The sequence below is a fragment of the Ambystoma mexicanum genome, chromosome 1q (assembly GCF_040938575.1).
Source record: "Ambystoma mexicanum isolate Mex_15411 chromosome 1q, UKY_AmexF1_1, whole genome shotgun sequence".
In the NCBI taxonomy this organism is placed as follows: Eukaryota; Metazoa; Chordata; class Amphibia; order Caudata; family Ambystomatidae; genus Ambystoma; species Ambystoma mexicanum.
The window spans coordinates 1,502,258,919-1,502,273,687 of NC_090922.1; the positions used below are offsets into that span (position 1 = coordinate 1,502,258,919).

General features: G+C 45.8%; 1 protein-coding gene and 1 non-coding gene across 3 annotated transcripts in view; one reads left to right on the top strand and one right to left on the bottom strand.

Annotated features, from left to right (window-relative positions):
- The window catches only part of IPO13 (importin 13), an 848,611-nt gene that overhangs the window by 559,385 nt on the left and 274,457 nt on the right, over window positions 1-14,769 (bottom strand). The gene's annotated exons all lie outside the window — the stretch shown is intronic.
- Window positions 12,461-12,624, top strand: LOC138565525 (U1 spliceosomal RNA). Its single transcript, XR_011301369.1, has one exon. It is a non-coding gene; the product is annotated as a U1 spliceosomal RNA (small nuclear RNA).

The following is a 14,769-nucleotide window of genomic DNA, read 5'->3' on the forward strand; positions in this document are numbered from 1 at the left end:
AAGCATTGATCCAGGAATCTGGGTGCTTTCCGGGGCATTAAGTCGGATTTGAGCTGGCTCGAGGGGATACAACAATGCAGTGTAATTTAACCAACAGCAGCAGCTTGTGCCACGAAAACATTTGGGACAGTTAAGTGATGGCACGTCAGTGTAGATCGAAGGTTCAACAGGGTCTCGAAGCAAGAAATTCAGAAATTTGGCTTCAAAAGGGAGCAGTTTGACATACAGCAACACAGTGATATTTGGTTTGACGTAGCTCAAAGGCACTTCAATCGGCTAAGATGAGTGTCCTCGGTACCAGTATACCAGCAGCAGTCAGACTTCCATCCAGCAGGTCACTTCAAATGTTCTGAGCAGTTGGGGAGAGGGTCTGCAACCTCCTTGGGAATCCTTATCTTTACACAATGGGGTGTTAGGGCAGTCTTTACCTCAACAAGCGTCCATTCAAATCCTAAAGATGGTTCTTACAGATGCTTCCCCAAAGGGGGAATCAAAGATAAATCCATTGAGAGGGGGTGTCACACCCTTATATAGTCACCTTGTCACAATGTATTGGTCCATCCCAAGCCTTTTGTAAAGTGGCCAACCTTGCTGGTGTAACAACGGTTATTCCTAGTGATGTCAATACCGAGAGTGCCTAGTCTTCCAGAAGTTAGTGGGTCTGAGAAACTGGGTTCTCGAAACCCAAATTGCTTTGCTCTTGTGCTACATTGTCCTCCCTCCTATCCTCTGTCTGACTGAGATCAAAGTATGTCCAGTAATTATTTCCTTGGTGTGACCTGCCAATAGTGTTGCAAAGGTCGCTTTCTATCTCCCAACCCACACCCCACACTTAGAGGAGGCATGTCCTGTTAACCTGGGCAAGGCCCGCCAGGTCTTGTGGCCGAACCATCCAGGCCAGACAATAGACAAATGGCTCTGCCCTCTAGGGCCAGTGAAGTGGGAGTAATTGCCTGGCATTCATTACCCAGTGCTTGGAAGCAACACATTGCTCTGCGTTTGGCAGAATTGACTAGCGTCACCTGTTTGGCATGTACGCTGGTACGGGAGGGGGGGTGTGTCCCATAGACTAGGACTGCAACATTTTCTTTAAGTAAGTAACTGTTAGCCTATTTTATTACATTTTTATTTTTTTCATAACACGCCTAATACCGTACCAGAGTTCGGTTTCCAAGCGCAGATCCGGGTTTCAAACCTGTGTTGCTCTGCGTGGTCTTACTTTCAAGACCAGCGCGTTGTCCCTGTGCTATCCTCCGTTCACTACCTCATCTTCTTCAACCCTACGCTGATTTTAAGCTTCACTGTCGTGAGTCAAGTCATCTGGACTCCTAATTTTGATTACTTTTTAAAAATATCAACTTTAATATTTTCAATGTAAGTATTTAACAATAAATCTCGCAGGTTTAGTAAAATGTGCCTAAATATTAATATTTGGGTATAAAATTCACATATTAAGTGTGCTTTTCTTACAGTGAGGTTAGAAGCTTACAATCTGTTTTGGATCAGAATTTAGACTCGGTCTATCAGGGAAACTTGGTTTAGTGAGGATTGTGAGGGGCTCTTTCATACCTTAGTGCACACAAACTAGAATATTTCATTATCCAATCGAATTGATGGCTGAAATGTGGGCACTACTACAACCTACAAACGTATTGTTAAGTACGTTTCTTTACCCTTTTCATTGGGGAAAATCAGCTGAAAGCTTACTGCTAAAATATAGACTAGACAAGCAGGATATTTAGGGCTTTGCTGTGCTACAGTCCTCGGATCTGCGTGATTACTGCACATTTTTACTGCGCATTACCAAAATATCAATTTCTTTTTTTAACTGCATTTCGCTACATATGCCCCCATAGTTATTAACTTAACCCCCAAATATATATGCGGTGAAATGGGGCTGTCGAAATTCGACATTTTGGGATGCACAGGGATGGCACGATACCCAGACCCCCGGGTTCAGCCAAAGCATTTTTTGATCACTTTAACTCCTGGGTTTGTAATGAGGATCTAGATTTGGGAAATGTTCTGGGGCTGGGAGATTTAATTCTCTGACTGAAATCCCTTAAATGTGCTGAAGTGAGATCTTTCAAACAGTTTCTCATTGAACATCATTTTAATAAATGTCGCGCCTAGAAACATGTGTACATGCGCGTTATAAATGCCATACCATATCATAATCTGCTTGATATTCCCTCTCGCTAAAAGGGCCACTGCTTAGAACACGTGTTTTTATTATACTGCATGACACTTTACAAATCTCACGGGCGGACCACTACATCAGATTTATCAGCTGAGAACAGTTATCGTTATTAGAGAGCCTAAAAATCTGAACACTGCTCGTGATGAAAAGCTATCACCAAAACTATTGAACGCAATCAAATCTGCACAACGGGACTCTTCTTGGTGAAACCCCTACTGAAGAAACCCAACTCAGACCCTACAGTTCTAAAAAATAACCATCCAGTTGCCAACTTGAGCTGGCCTACTAAACACCTAGAGAAAGTGGTCTGTGGTCAATATAGATAGTAAGGGTCTTCTGGATGAATGCCAATCGGGTTTTCAACCCAATCATGGAACCGAGACTGCCCTATTGGTGGTCCAAGATGATCTATTGGAAGCTGCAGATAGGGGAGGATCCACAATATTGTTGATGCTGGACCTATTTGCGGCTTTCGATACGATTGACCATAAGATTATTTAACAACGTATTGGAAAAATTGGGAGAGCCTCGAAAGTAGTGGTGGACTGGTTTGGTTCCTTCCTGAAGGATAAGACCCAGCGGGTGACATTAAGAGGCTTCCTTTCAGAGCTATTATGGTTAAGATGCAGAGTCCCACAGGGCTGGGCACTCTCACCATTGATTTTTAATCTATATATTCGCCCATTATTTGTTATACTGAGGAAGCATGGACTAAAATTCCACTCCTACGCTGATGATGCCCAGATTTACGTGGAGACTGAGAATATAGCCGAGGCATTTAAAAAGATTGATCAGTGCATGCAAGAGATTAAAAGATGGATGGCATGTAACCAGTTACAGCTTAACGCCGCTAAAACGGAGGTATTACTATTTGGACCAGGGAGCAAGATGAGGGGTGAAAAACAATATATAACCCTGCGGACTCTGGGTGAAGAACTCCAGTTTTCAAGGAAAGTAGGGAACCTTGGATGTATATGGCAGGAAAACCTGGGCAGTGAAGCCCAGGTAGGGGCTAAAGTGAAGGCGGTGTACCACTCCTTGCGTATGCTTATTAACGTGCTCCCCTTTGTGGCAACCGAAGATCAACCAATGGTCGTAGGGACATTGATCAATTCTCATCGACTACTGCAACAGTCTAATGGCAGGGCTACCAGCAAAACAGATGAGACTCCAGAGGGCCCAGAATCAGACTAATTGCTCACTTTGGGAAAAGGGATCATGTCTCGGCTCCCCGTAGATCTCTTCATTGGCTCATGGTGGAGGATCGGGTTAAGTTTAAGGTGGCGTGCCTTATGTATAAATGTTTATGACCGTGCACCAAAATACCTGAGCGCCATGATTCATAGCCATCAACCAACCAGAGATCTCCGTTCTGGAGATAAATTGTTAATGGGCATACCCAGGGCTAAACAGATCTCGAAGGGTGATAGGAGGTTTTCGGTGCTTGGCCCGAATCTATGGAATCTGTTACCAACAGCCATTCGGTCATGTATCTCGCTAGAAGGCTTCAGAAAGGCACTAAAAGCCTTCCTATTTAAGTGAGCCAAGTGACATGGGCCACAGTAGCTTTCTCTCAAAGGTTGAATCATAGTTAACACCTGCACCCGAATGCAGTTTAGTCTGCTTGGTGTGCATAAGAAATACTCAAAATCTAAATTCTTAATGCATTCATAAAATGGCCTTGATCATTTCACAACATTTGTGACAATATTGTGCCACACCAAATGTACAGTTCGACGTAGAAATAATTTCCCTTTGTTCTCGCTCCAGTTAAGGGATATTAAACAAGCACTTCTTAACACAGAAACACATTGGATGAATTCCAATTCGGAGGACATTCTTAGAACGGGTAAATCATCACAAAAAAATTACAAAAAAAGCTATGTTTGAAACCAAAAAGTCCTATACAATGAGATTAAGAATGCTGGAAAAGCGCCTTGACTGCTATTCCATCTGTATCTCAATTGCTTGTACCGATCTCTCATGAGCATCGTTTCCCCTTGAATCATTTTATCTTGAAAATCCTGATATTCAAGTGAATACTGTAAGGGTGCAGAAGAACAAGTTACTTACCAACTGTAATGTTCTTTCGATTGGCTGTTCCTCCCACGTATTCCTCATCTTATGATATTCGTATCCCAACTCTGCTGTTTCGGAAACGTTTTTCACCAGAGGGCTCTGTCTTCGAGGCTGCGGAGTCGTAGTCCCTCGAGATCCACCGTCGAGCGTCAACGTCATCCGCTGTATAAAGGGCTTGAGCAGCGCCCGTTACCTCAGTTCTTTTTTTACGGTGTTCATGGTCGCATCAGGTGATCAGGCTTCAAGTCCTCAGGCTCTTAAGGAAGTTCGAGTGCAACTGGCGTAAACTGTACAGAGGGGTAGGTTGGGAGGGTTGATGAGGAATATGTGGGAGGAACATCCAATCGAATGAACGTTACAGTTGGTAAGTAACTTGTTCTTCGAATGGATTGTGTCCTCCCACGTATTCCTCATCTTATGATAGACTCCCATAGCAGTGGTAATTTTGGAGGTGGGAGTACTAGAAATTTTAATTATGGACTGAATGAAGGACAGCTTTTCCAAAGAGTCCTCCTTGAAATGAAGTAGAGTCCAAGCAGTAATGCTTTACAAGGGTGTGCACTGACAACCAGGTGGCCGCAGCACAAATATCCTGCACCGGGACACCCCTCTGAAGAGCTGTGGAAGTTGCCATGCCTCTGGCTGAATGAGCCCTTAATCCATCTGGAGGCTCTTTCCCAGCCAATTTATAGCATTCAGAGATTGCTCGAATTAGCCATCTTGATAGAGTTTGTTTAGACACTCCAAGGCCCAATTTGTGTCCAGTATACCCAACAAATAGTTGGTCACTAATCTGGAAATGTAGAAACTGAGAGCCCTTTTTGGGTTCAGTCTATGCAATCTTTCCACTTCCTTACTAGCGTGAGGCAGAGGATAAAAAGAAGGCAAGGTAATTTTTTGTGACAGATGAAAATCAGAAACTACTTTAGGCAAGAAAGATGGTTTGACTTTTAGAATAACCTTGTCCCTTTGGAAAATGGTGTGAGGCGGCTTACAAGACAGTGCCTGCAACTCACTTACCCTGCGGGCTGACGTTATAGCCACCAACAGAATTGTTTTAAGAGTGAGAAGTCTTAACGGGCAAGAATGTAAAGGTTCGAAAGGGGCACACATGAAAAATTTGAAGACTAAAGTCAAATCCCAAACAGGCACCTGAAAAGGTGTCAGGCGGGGGGGGGGGTACACATTTGTTAGCCCTTTCAAGAATTGAATGACTAAGGGCATTTTAAAATAGGACACCTCTTCCGAGGACCGCTTAAAGATAGATAGCGCTGCAAAATATCCTTTTATAGAACCTACTTGGAGCCCCAAGTTGGCTAAGTGTAAGAGAAAAAGTGTTGTTGGAGTATTACAAAGGAATGGATCCACATTCTTATCCCTGCACCATTTACTGAACTTGTTCCAATGACACCAGTAAAGGGATTTTGTTGCTGGCCTTCTGGCCGAAAGCAAAATCTCCATTATGTCATCTGGGAGGTCCCAATAATTTCAGCCTTTCAGAAACCATGCGTGAGGGCTGAGTGTCTTGAGCTCTGGATGGAGAACCAGACCTTTCTCTTGCGAGAAAAGACCTCTTTGTGGAAGATTTATTGCAGGGCAGCTGGACATGTCCAGAAGGTCTGGGTACCACGTCCTCCTGGCCCAATTCGGGGCAGTTAGGATCATGGTTTTCCTGAACTTTCTCAGCCTCCTGATCACCTGAGGAATCACGGGGACAGGAGGGAACGCATAAATGAGTGGAAATACCCAGTCCACTACGAACACGTCCCCTAAAGCTCCTCTCGGGGGAAATTCCCTTGAGCAGTACAGTTCGCACTTCCGGTTGGCACCAGTCGCGAACAGATCCACTTGAGGGGTTCCCCAAATGGTGAAGATCTCTTAAAGGACTTCCTGAGCTAGCTCCCCATTCGTGGGAGCCTGTGCTCTGCCTGCTCAGGGCATCCGCCGCGGTGTTCAACTCTCCGGCTAGATGAACTGCCGATAGAGAGATTCTGTCTTGCATTGCCCAGAACCAGAGCTGCATTGCCCCCTGCACAGTTGGAGTGATCCTACGACTCCTCTTTTGTTGAGGTAGTACATGGCCACTGTGTTGTCCGTCATTATTAGGAGATTCTTTCCCTGTACAGAGGGCAGAAAGGCCTTCAGTGCTAGTCTGATTGCCCCCGGCTCCAACAGGTTGATGTGTAGTTTGGACACCGATGGAGACCAACGACCGCTGATTGTCAGATCGTTGGTGTGGGCTCCCCACCCCGTGAGTGAGGAGTCCTTCACTACCGTTCTCTCTGGCTACGGTTGCCATTAAGGTTCCCCTTTGAGGATATTCTCCTTGCAAGCCCACCATAGGAGATCTTGAGCCAGTTTGGTTGAGACTTGCAGAAGATCTGACATCTCCCCCGAAAATTGGGACCATTGAGTCCTGAGGGCCCATTGAAGGGATCTCATCCTCAATCTGGCCTCTGGCACCAGAAAAATGCAGGATGCCATGAGGCCTAGCAACCTTAGAAAGTTGAATGCCGGTAGATGTTCGGCATTTTGAAACTTCGTTACCATCTGCAGAATGTGGCGAGCTCTCTCCTCGGGAGGCAAGGCTTTCCCTGAGGAAGTATCCAGGACTGCTCTGATGAATTGGAGTCTTTGGCCTGCAATCATTTGCGACTTATTGTAATTGAGGGAGAAGCCCAGTCTGTGTAAGAAGTGGCAGGTCAAGGCCAGATGTTCCTGGGCTCGTTCGGATGAACTCGCCCTGATTAGCCAATCGTCCAGATAAGGGTAGACGTGAAACCCCTTTCTTCTGATACTCGCTGCCACCCCCGCCATCGGTTTGGTGAAAACCCTCGGGGCGGAGGTCAGCCCAAATGGTAGAACCCAAAATTGATAATGAGAACCACCAATTGCAAACCTCAGGTACTTTCTGTGCTTGAGATGGCTTAGCACATGAAAGTAAGCATCCTGAAGGTCTAATGAAACCAGCCAGTCCTCAAGCTGAAGAGCCTGAAGGATCTGGGAAAGGGTCACCATCTTGAACTTGTCCTTCCTGAGTAACTTGTTCAAGTTTCATAAGTCTAAGATGGGTCTCAATCCTCTGTCCTTTTAGGGGATGAGAAAATAAGGTGAGTACCAACCCTTGTTCCTCTCCGCTACAGGTGCATGTTCAATTGCACCTTTCTCTAGCAGGGTTAAAATCTCCTGCACAAGGAGCAGGTCTGGAATTTGTACAGAGTCGGCTCCCGGTGGATGACCTTGAGGTTTTTGATGAAAAGGAAGGCAGTAACCTTGGGTCACTATCTCTAGTGCCCAGGCATCTGACGTAATGCCCCGCCATTCGTCCAGATACTGAGTGATTCTGCCTCCCACCAGGGTTTTGTGGGTGACAACCTCAAAGTGGCTTTGCAGCAGTGGCTGAGGAGGTAGTAGCCGCTGCTGTGGCTGTTCTAGCACCTTTCCCAACACAAAGGTCTCTGTTGACCTCTCTGACTGGCCTGCCCCCTCCCTTTTCCAAAAGAGGAGTAGAAGCGAAAGGGGTGACTCTTCCAGGAAGAGGAGCCTGCGTAAGAGTATTGCTGAGGCTGTTTTATAGCGGCGCTAAGTGATTTTGCCACCGCTTTTGAGGTCTGCGACTTCTCCAAGTTCTCGTCCGCCTTGCTGCCAAACAACCTCAAGCCGTCAAAGGTCATATGTAATCTAGACTGCACATCAGGTGCAAAGCCAGATTTCCTTAGTCATGCAAACCTGCCTAGGTCTGTGCTAGATGCCATGGACCTGCTTACAATATCCACAGTGTCCAGTCCTGACTGAAGGCATTGCTCCATAGCCTCTTTACCATCTTTTACTATAGCCAGGAAACCATCCCGTTCTTCACCTTCTGGGATGTGTTCAGCTGCTGATGTCATGCAGTCCCACTGGGTATATGTAAATCTTGCAAAAGTGCAAGTGACATTAGTCGATCCAAGGGCCATGCTGCCCGAAGAAAACAAACTTTCCAGGCCCAAGCATCAACTTTTTTATCATCCCTGTCTGGTGGTATTGATGGGTAAGCAGATTGCCTAGTGGAGGTTGCAGCTTGAACCACTAAACTTTCAAGGGAGGGATGTTTAGATAGATATTCCAGATCTGATAACGATGATTTTGGTACAAATTTCTTGTTTACTGCTGAAATAGAATCAGGAGTATTCCAATTTACCATCACCCTCTTTTGAAGTGCTTTATGGAATGGAAGAACAGGATCTTTTAGAGGACCTTCACTCAGGATGTCTCATGTCATCCTGGTTGAAATCTGGGGAAGCTACCTTCCAACCCATAAAATCAATGACCCTTCCCATAAGATTCCTACAACTAGGATCAGCCTGGTCTGTAGGGTCTGGTCTTTCACAATCCACTTCAGGTGAAGTGTCTAGGCCACTGGCATTTTGGAGACAGTCAAAAACCTGTTATTTTGGAATTCGGGTCCACTAGCTCTTCAGGGACCTCCCTGGCTCCAAACCTAACTCCAGCCGAAGTGACATCCTCTTTAGAAGAGGATTCTTCAAAAATGGATGACATAGATCTGAAAGATTCCTGTCTGGGTTGAGGATGGAAAGCTTTTTCAGGTAAAGAGGGTGGTATCCACTTAGGCATGGGTGGGTAATGGCGTCGACTTGGGTATCGGGATTAATGAATGCCTCGATAAAAGGTGTCTAAGTCGTTGATAAAGAAGACTGGCTTCGACGTTTCCGAAGGTGGCTTTGATACAGTTAAAGGCGTTGATGCCATTTTCATCGGCGGTTTCGACGCAGTAGTCGGCGACTGTGTCGAGTCGAGTTTCAACTTCGATGTCGATCCCAATCCCACCGATGTATGCACCGCAGGTTTTGACCTAGTACGAGGCGTTAGGGAACTTTCCCTTGATGACACTCTCAACTCTTTCAGCTTTCGTGTGTTTAGATTTTGATTTCCCTCTGTCACTTTTAGAGTGGGTAGAGGCAAATTACCACGCGGCAACTTCAAGGGGGTCTGTGCCGCCGCCTTAAATATTTTAAGCATCGAAACCCTAAAGGCCTCCCATTTTTCTGGGGAATCGTGCTTTCATGGATAAGTTACTCTCCTCTCAGAAGAGGAAGAGGAGGAAGACCTGCGACGTCGCTTTTTTGACATCTTAGTCGAAGACGAGGAGGATTTCCCCGAGGGACTCTTTGATCTCGACCTCCTCAACTCATGTCGAGATTTGACTACATTCATCCAAATCTTTTTGTCTTTTGGAAGACTTGTAGGTTTCCTCCCCCACTGCCAGCTTACCTCCAAGCTCCCTAAGAGCCTCATTATACATGGCCAGGCAGGAACCGCACTAGTCAACCCGATGGTCTGGGCTGAGGCACCAGAGGCAATTCTGATGGGGGTCGGTTATTGACATTTTCCTACCACACTTCTGATATTTCTTTAACCCTGTATTGGGTGTCGTGGGAGTACATGAGGAAGACCTTGTCAATGAAATATCTGATGCACTGTGCGTAACAAGAAGCAGTTGCGTCAGAAAAACGTAACTGAGGTAACGGGCGCTGCTCGAGTCCTTTATACAGTGGATGACGTCGACAGCGGCTCTCGAGGGACTACGACTCCGCAGCCTCGAACACAGCGGCCTCTAGTGAAAATTTTTTCCCGTAGCAGCAGAGCTGGGATACGAATATCATAAGATGAGAAATACCTGGGAGGACACAATCCATTAGAAGTAAGGCTATGACACAATGGTGGCATGTTTTTGGGTATAAACTTATTTATTAATAAAAGGGTAGATAAATACCTCTCTATTCCTAAAACTAAGAAGGGTTTCCCTACCTCAAAGGAAACTGGTGAAATTGTAAGGAAGTCCAAAACTAAAAAGTCGGTTGTTGTCGCCTCTCAAACCTACCTCTGTCCCTTACACTATCTAAAGTAACTGTGCAAGGAGGATCTCCTCCCAAAGTAAAACGTGTTCTTTGCGTTTTCAACTAACAGAAAAGTTCCCAATCTCTTTGGTAATAAAAAGTGATGCAAAATAATGTTCCAAAAATACAAAATTCCAATGCTAGGGTTGTGCTTCTTTCCCCTAGATGAATTCATCTTATGCTCATTTCTTGGGGGCTCCCGAGCTCCCTTTTCTCTTTCATAAAAAGACTGGACAGTTCATAATATGATGTGTCTTGTGTTTGTGTTTCTTTATCCTAGCATCTGAGCATAGTTCGCGACCGCGCAGATGATTCCTTTTGGCCAGTTCCAGTTTTCTTTATTCTCTTCTCAACTTCTCCTGTGGGTGCGAGTGCCAGACTTGTAAACCTTACACGGTTTGGTTCACTCTCCTGCTAAGCCAGTGTTTTCTCGTTGAATGCCTCCCTTTATCCATAGGGTCTCAGACCCCCTTTTCCTAATGTGAGTGCGGGTCCCACACTCACACTCGTGCATTGCATCCGCTTGGTTCGCTCTATTGCCAAGTATACCACTTATATAGGGGTTCCATGCCCTCTTATTCTTGTTCTCTGTTTTGAGTGTGGGTACCAGACTTGCACAGCTTCGTTGTATCCCCTTGGTTCACTCTCCTGCCAAGTATACAGATCACTCTGCGTCCATATTTGTGTTCCTCCTGTTGCATCTCCGGAACGCCTGTACCTCCCGGACACCATGCGTTCAAGTTTCCTTCCTTCTTACAGGTTACGATGCCTGGACAGCTGCGTCCCTCTGCGAAGTTCCGGTAGCGTTTGGGCTTCGAGCGGGGTCTGCAGCAGGTCTGCAGCGCTCCAATGCTTCCTGGCTGCGCATTTTCCCTCTTTTGCGCACTTTGCTGGGGCCTGGGACGCCTGAAGGACTTGCTCAGCGGCAACCAGAGTAATCCCTTGCTGGCAGTCCATGTTAGGGTTCTCCCATTCCTCCCAGTGCGGCTTCCCTTGCAACTCAAGTCTGCTGCTTTTCTGCACGCTCCTGTTGCTGCTCCTCAGAGGAACTCTTTCGTCTGAGTCCCAGCTGAGCTGTTTTGATAGTCCTGCGTGGGATTGTTGTACTTCCTTGGACCAATCAGTTATGGTGAGAAGCTAGACCACTCACTCTGCTTCTTCAGAGTGATCCTCTGGCTCCTGGTCATCCTCTTCACATTTCCAGTTCCCAAACTATATGTATAACACGTTGTACTTTCTGGTCTTTCAGTTTTGTCACGTATGTTGTTCTGACTGACTGGACATCAGAATACATTAACTCCATCTATGGCGGGAGGAATGAGGGTTTAGGGTTGAAGAAGGGGTTGTAGTGGGATCAAACCACATTCTTGGATGTTGATCATCCCCAAACCCGTAGAGTGATTCCTCCCCCATGTGACCCTATCTCGGTACACCACCCCAGTGGGACTACTGTACTGTGGACGACCACCCTGGCCCCATGACAGAGGTCTCCCCCCCCTAGGAAGAAGGGACGATATCCTCAGATTTGTCATAATATTTTTAATCAAAAGTTTATTATTGGTTGTAAGAATAAATCATATTCTCCCATTAATATACCATAGCCTCCTTTAAACTACTTTGATTTCCATCTGGTTGGCATACCACTCAGAAACCAGCAGTCTACTGCTCATGTGGAAGACGCGCTTCCGCCAAAGTCCACTGGGAACTTTCCACATTCTATTGTGGAACAGTACATTATTTGTTAATAAGCCATTAAACGAAGGGTTAACACCAGTTCATTTGAAATCCTGTATCATTTCCACTTTATAAAAAAAAAAAAACACATTCGATTGACACCCTAGTTCTGAATAACTATAGGCTTGTGCAGGTCTCACGTGGCTCTCAATCTTGATACAAGTGGTGAACATCTTATAGAACATAATTCTGGGATGGCAATCAATCCGGCGCATGCCCCAAGCAAGGCACAGAGACCACGCTTCTGTCACTTTGGGATGACATCTTTAAATGTGCCATTAAGGGAAGCATGGCAGGCACTTAAGGCGATGTTAGAGCTCTCCACATCAGTTGACACAGTGGATCATGATAGATCACTCTTGCGTCGTCTGAATACGCCAACATCTTGTTACATGTTTGTGTTATTTTAAGAAGGCAACAGATAAAATTAGGTACATTGATGTCCCCAAAGAAATGCGACACCTGTAGTGTGCTCCATGGCCCTTCCCTTTCTACATTGCTTTTCTATGTCCGACCACTAAGAGGAGACATTCCTTTGGTCTATATAAGGGAGTTAACCTGGCAGGGGAGACACCATGATCACTAAGGTGGTTCTCCCAGGGTGAGGCTCATCCATTGCACACCGGATATGCTGACCCCTGCGGTGTCCCCAAATGCGGGATACTCGGCTGCATAATTTCTGGTAGTGGGGGACTGCGTTCGCGCTTTCCCCTGATCTTTGGTTTCAAAAAAAAAATTTAAAAAAAATAAAATATAGTGATTGGGTTCATTTGCATGGGACATTTTTACTTTGGACTACTTGACCCGCTCCTTTAGTTTCTTTAGGTAGGCAGTGTATTCCCTCTAGTAATAGGGAAAGTTAGGTATTCTACTAATAAGTGTTATTAATCTGAATCATGTCTTCAGAGCGTCCGTCTCCTTCTTCCGACGCGCCACAGTATGGATTAAGTTATCTCATATGCAGACAGCACTCGAGTCTCCAATAAGTTTGATGGGTCAGTCTTTATTCTTAAAAATCTTTTCAGCTTCCAAGATGAAGTTCAACCCTGGGTGTTAGACAAGTCCCTTCAATTAAATCCCAGCAAGAAGAGTCATCCTATTGGGTTCTAAAGTACATTTTGAAACCCCACCCAATCTCTGTCCACCTCCTTCTTTATTTAACCTTACTACGGGTTTTGCATTCAAGGCAAAAATAGGATTAGTTTCTATTGGTAACAGGATTTGGACATGAACAGCCAACACAATCAACTTCTACAAATATATTTTTGGAAGCTTGGAGAACGAATTTCTCACCATGGATTTATGTTTCACCATCAATCCCTAGAACACGGGCCTACGTTTACAGAAAGTTCAGGTCTTGGGAGTTTACCAGATGTGTGTACTTTCTCGCACAGACTACCAAACATGTGTGCAGTCTCTTCGCCGTCTCCCATCATGCCAAGGTTCTTGGCATGGCCCAGGTGCAGCACTACAGGCCATCCCCTTCTTGACGATCATGGAATGTAAATGTGCAGGTCATTCTCAAGGTCAGTTTCACACGAGGGATCGCGGATCTGCGGACGCACATCAACCACGAAAGGCGTCCACTTCCTCCATTCCCGGCATGGAAGGTTTTCTGCAGTTCTGGGAAGCCCACAAGACAGGGCTTTCCTGCTGACCTTCTTTTCGCACCTTGACGCCAGTCTGCGCGTGGCGGCGCATTATGCGCCCCAATCAGAAAGGACACGAGATGTAATGGTACTTCCTCATCTAGCACTATATCAAACCAGACATAGCTATATGGTTAACCAAAGATGTAGCAATTAGATAAACGAGCGCACGCAGGTGAAGGTACTTTGAAGAAGATGGCCAGTACTTTTAAAAAGGCAGCCATCGACTGTTGGAATTAGTTTTGATCCAGCAGGAGACTGGTTTGATGAAGCCCATGTTACTCTGTGGCTGCCATGTTGCTTAACCACAATGCTGCTTTTACTGTGTCGGTAGACCGAGCCAGGCAAAGCTGTGTGAGCGATACTTTTCAGCATAACGCATTTTAAATCTAATGCTTGACAGCAGAGCCCGCGTTGTAAAGGGAAATCGCCATAATTTTGCATAGCACCAGCAAATAAAATAGTCAGCCCCCTGCCCAGGCCCCCGAGCAGATGGCATTAGGGCACATGAGCCACATAAAGAACTGGACTGAACACAGAAGCAGGAAGAGTAAATGCTTGAGGAGCACTCTCTGCCACTCCCTACTGTCGGACACTCCTTCGATGTCCAACTTTCACAGTCCACTACTCACACCGCGCCTCCCTCTTAATCCTACTGCAGCTCGCACAAACACTTTGCCTAAAGTTCCCTACAAAGAGCCGTACACATGTAATAAGCAAGCATCGTTTTCTAAAAGGGATGTTAAGAGTACAGCACAAAATGAAGAAACCCAAAGATTTCCAGTGATGGTTTCTAATGCAACCCTGAGGCGATGGCGTCATAAAACAACTCCGCCACCACCGTGCACTGCTCAGGAGGCAACGTATGCAAACACAAAATCACATGCACGCATTTGTCAAGAGTGGTAGCCAGGGTGAAGAGTGCCGCATTTTAAGAAGACAAGAGTGGGGATGCCTGACGTTTCTACTGTTTTGCCACACATGTGGGTGGGTTGGTCATGAAGTGTGATCAGGGCGTGATCTGAAAGTAGAGCATAACCAGGTTACTCAAGGTAGTGACCACCTTACTCTTAGTCCATAGCCCCCCTTTCCTCCATACTTATGGTACATTCCTCATCCTGTGGGACGAGACTGGAGCACTTTGTAAAAAGCAACACATTTTTCAAAAATGGGTCTTTCCTCTCTTTTTACGCGGGGTATCGCACGCAGC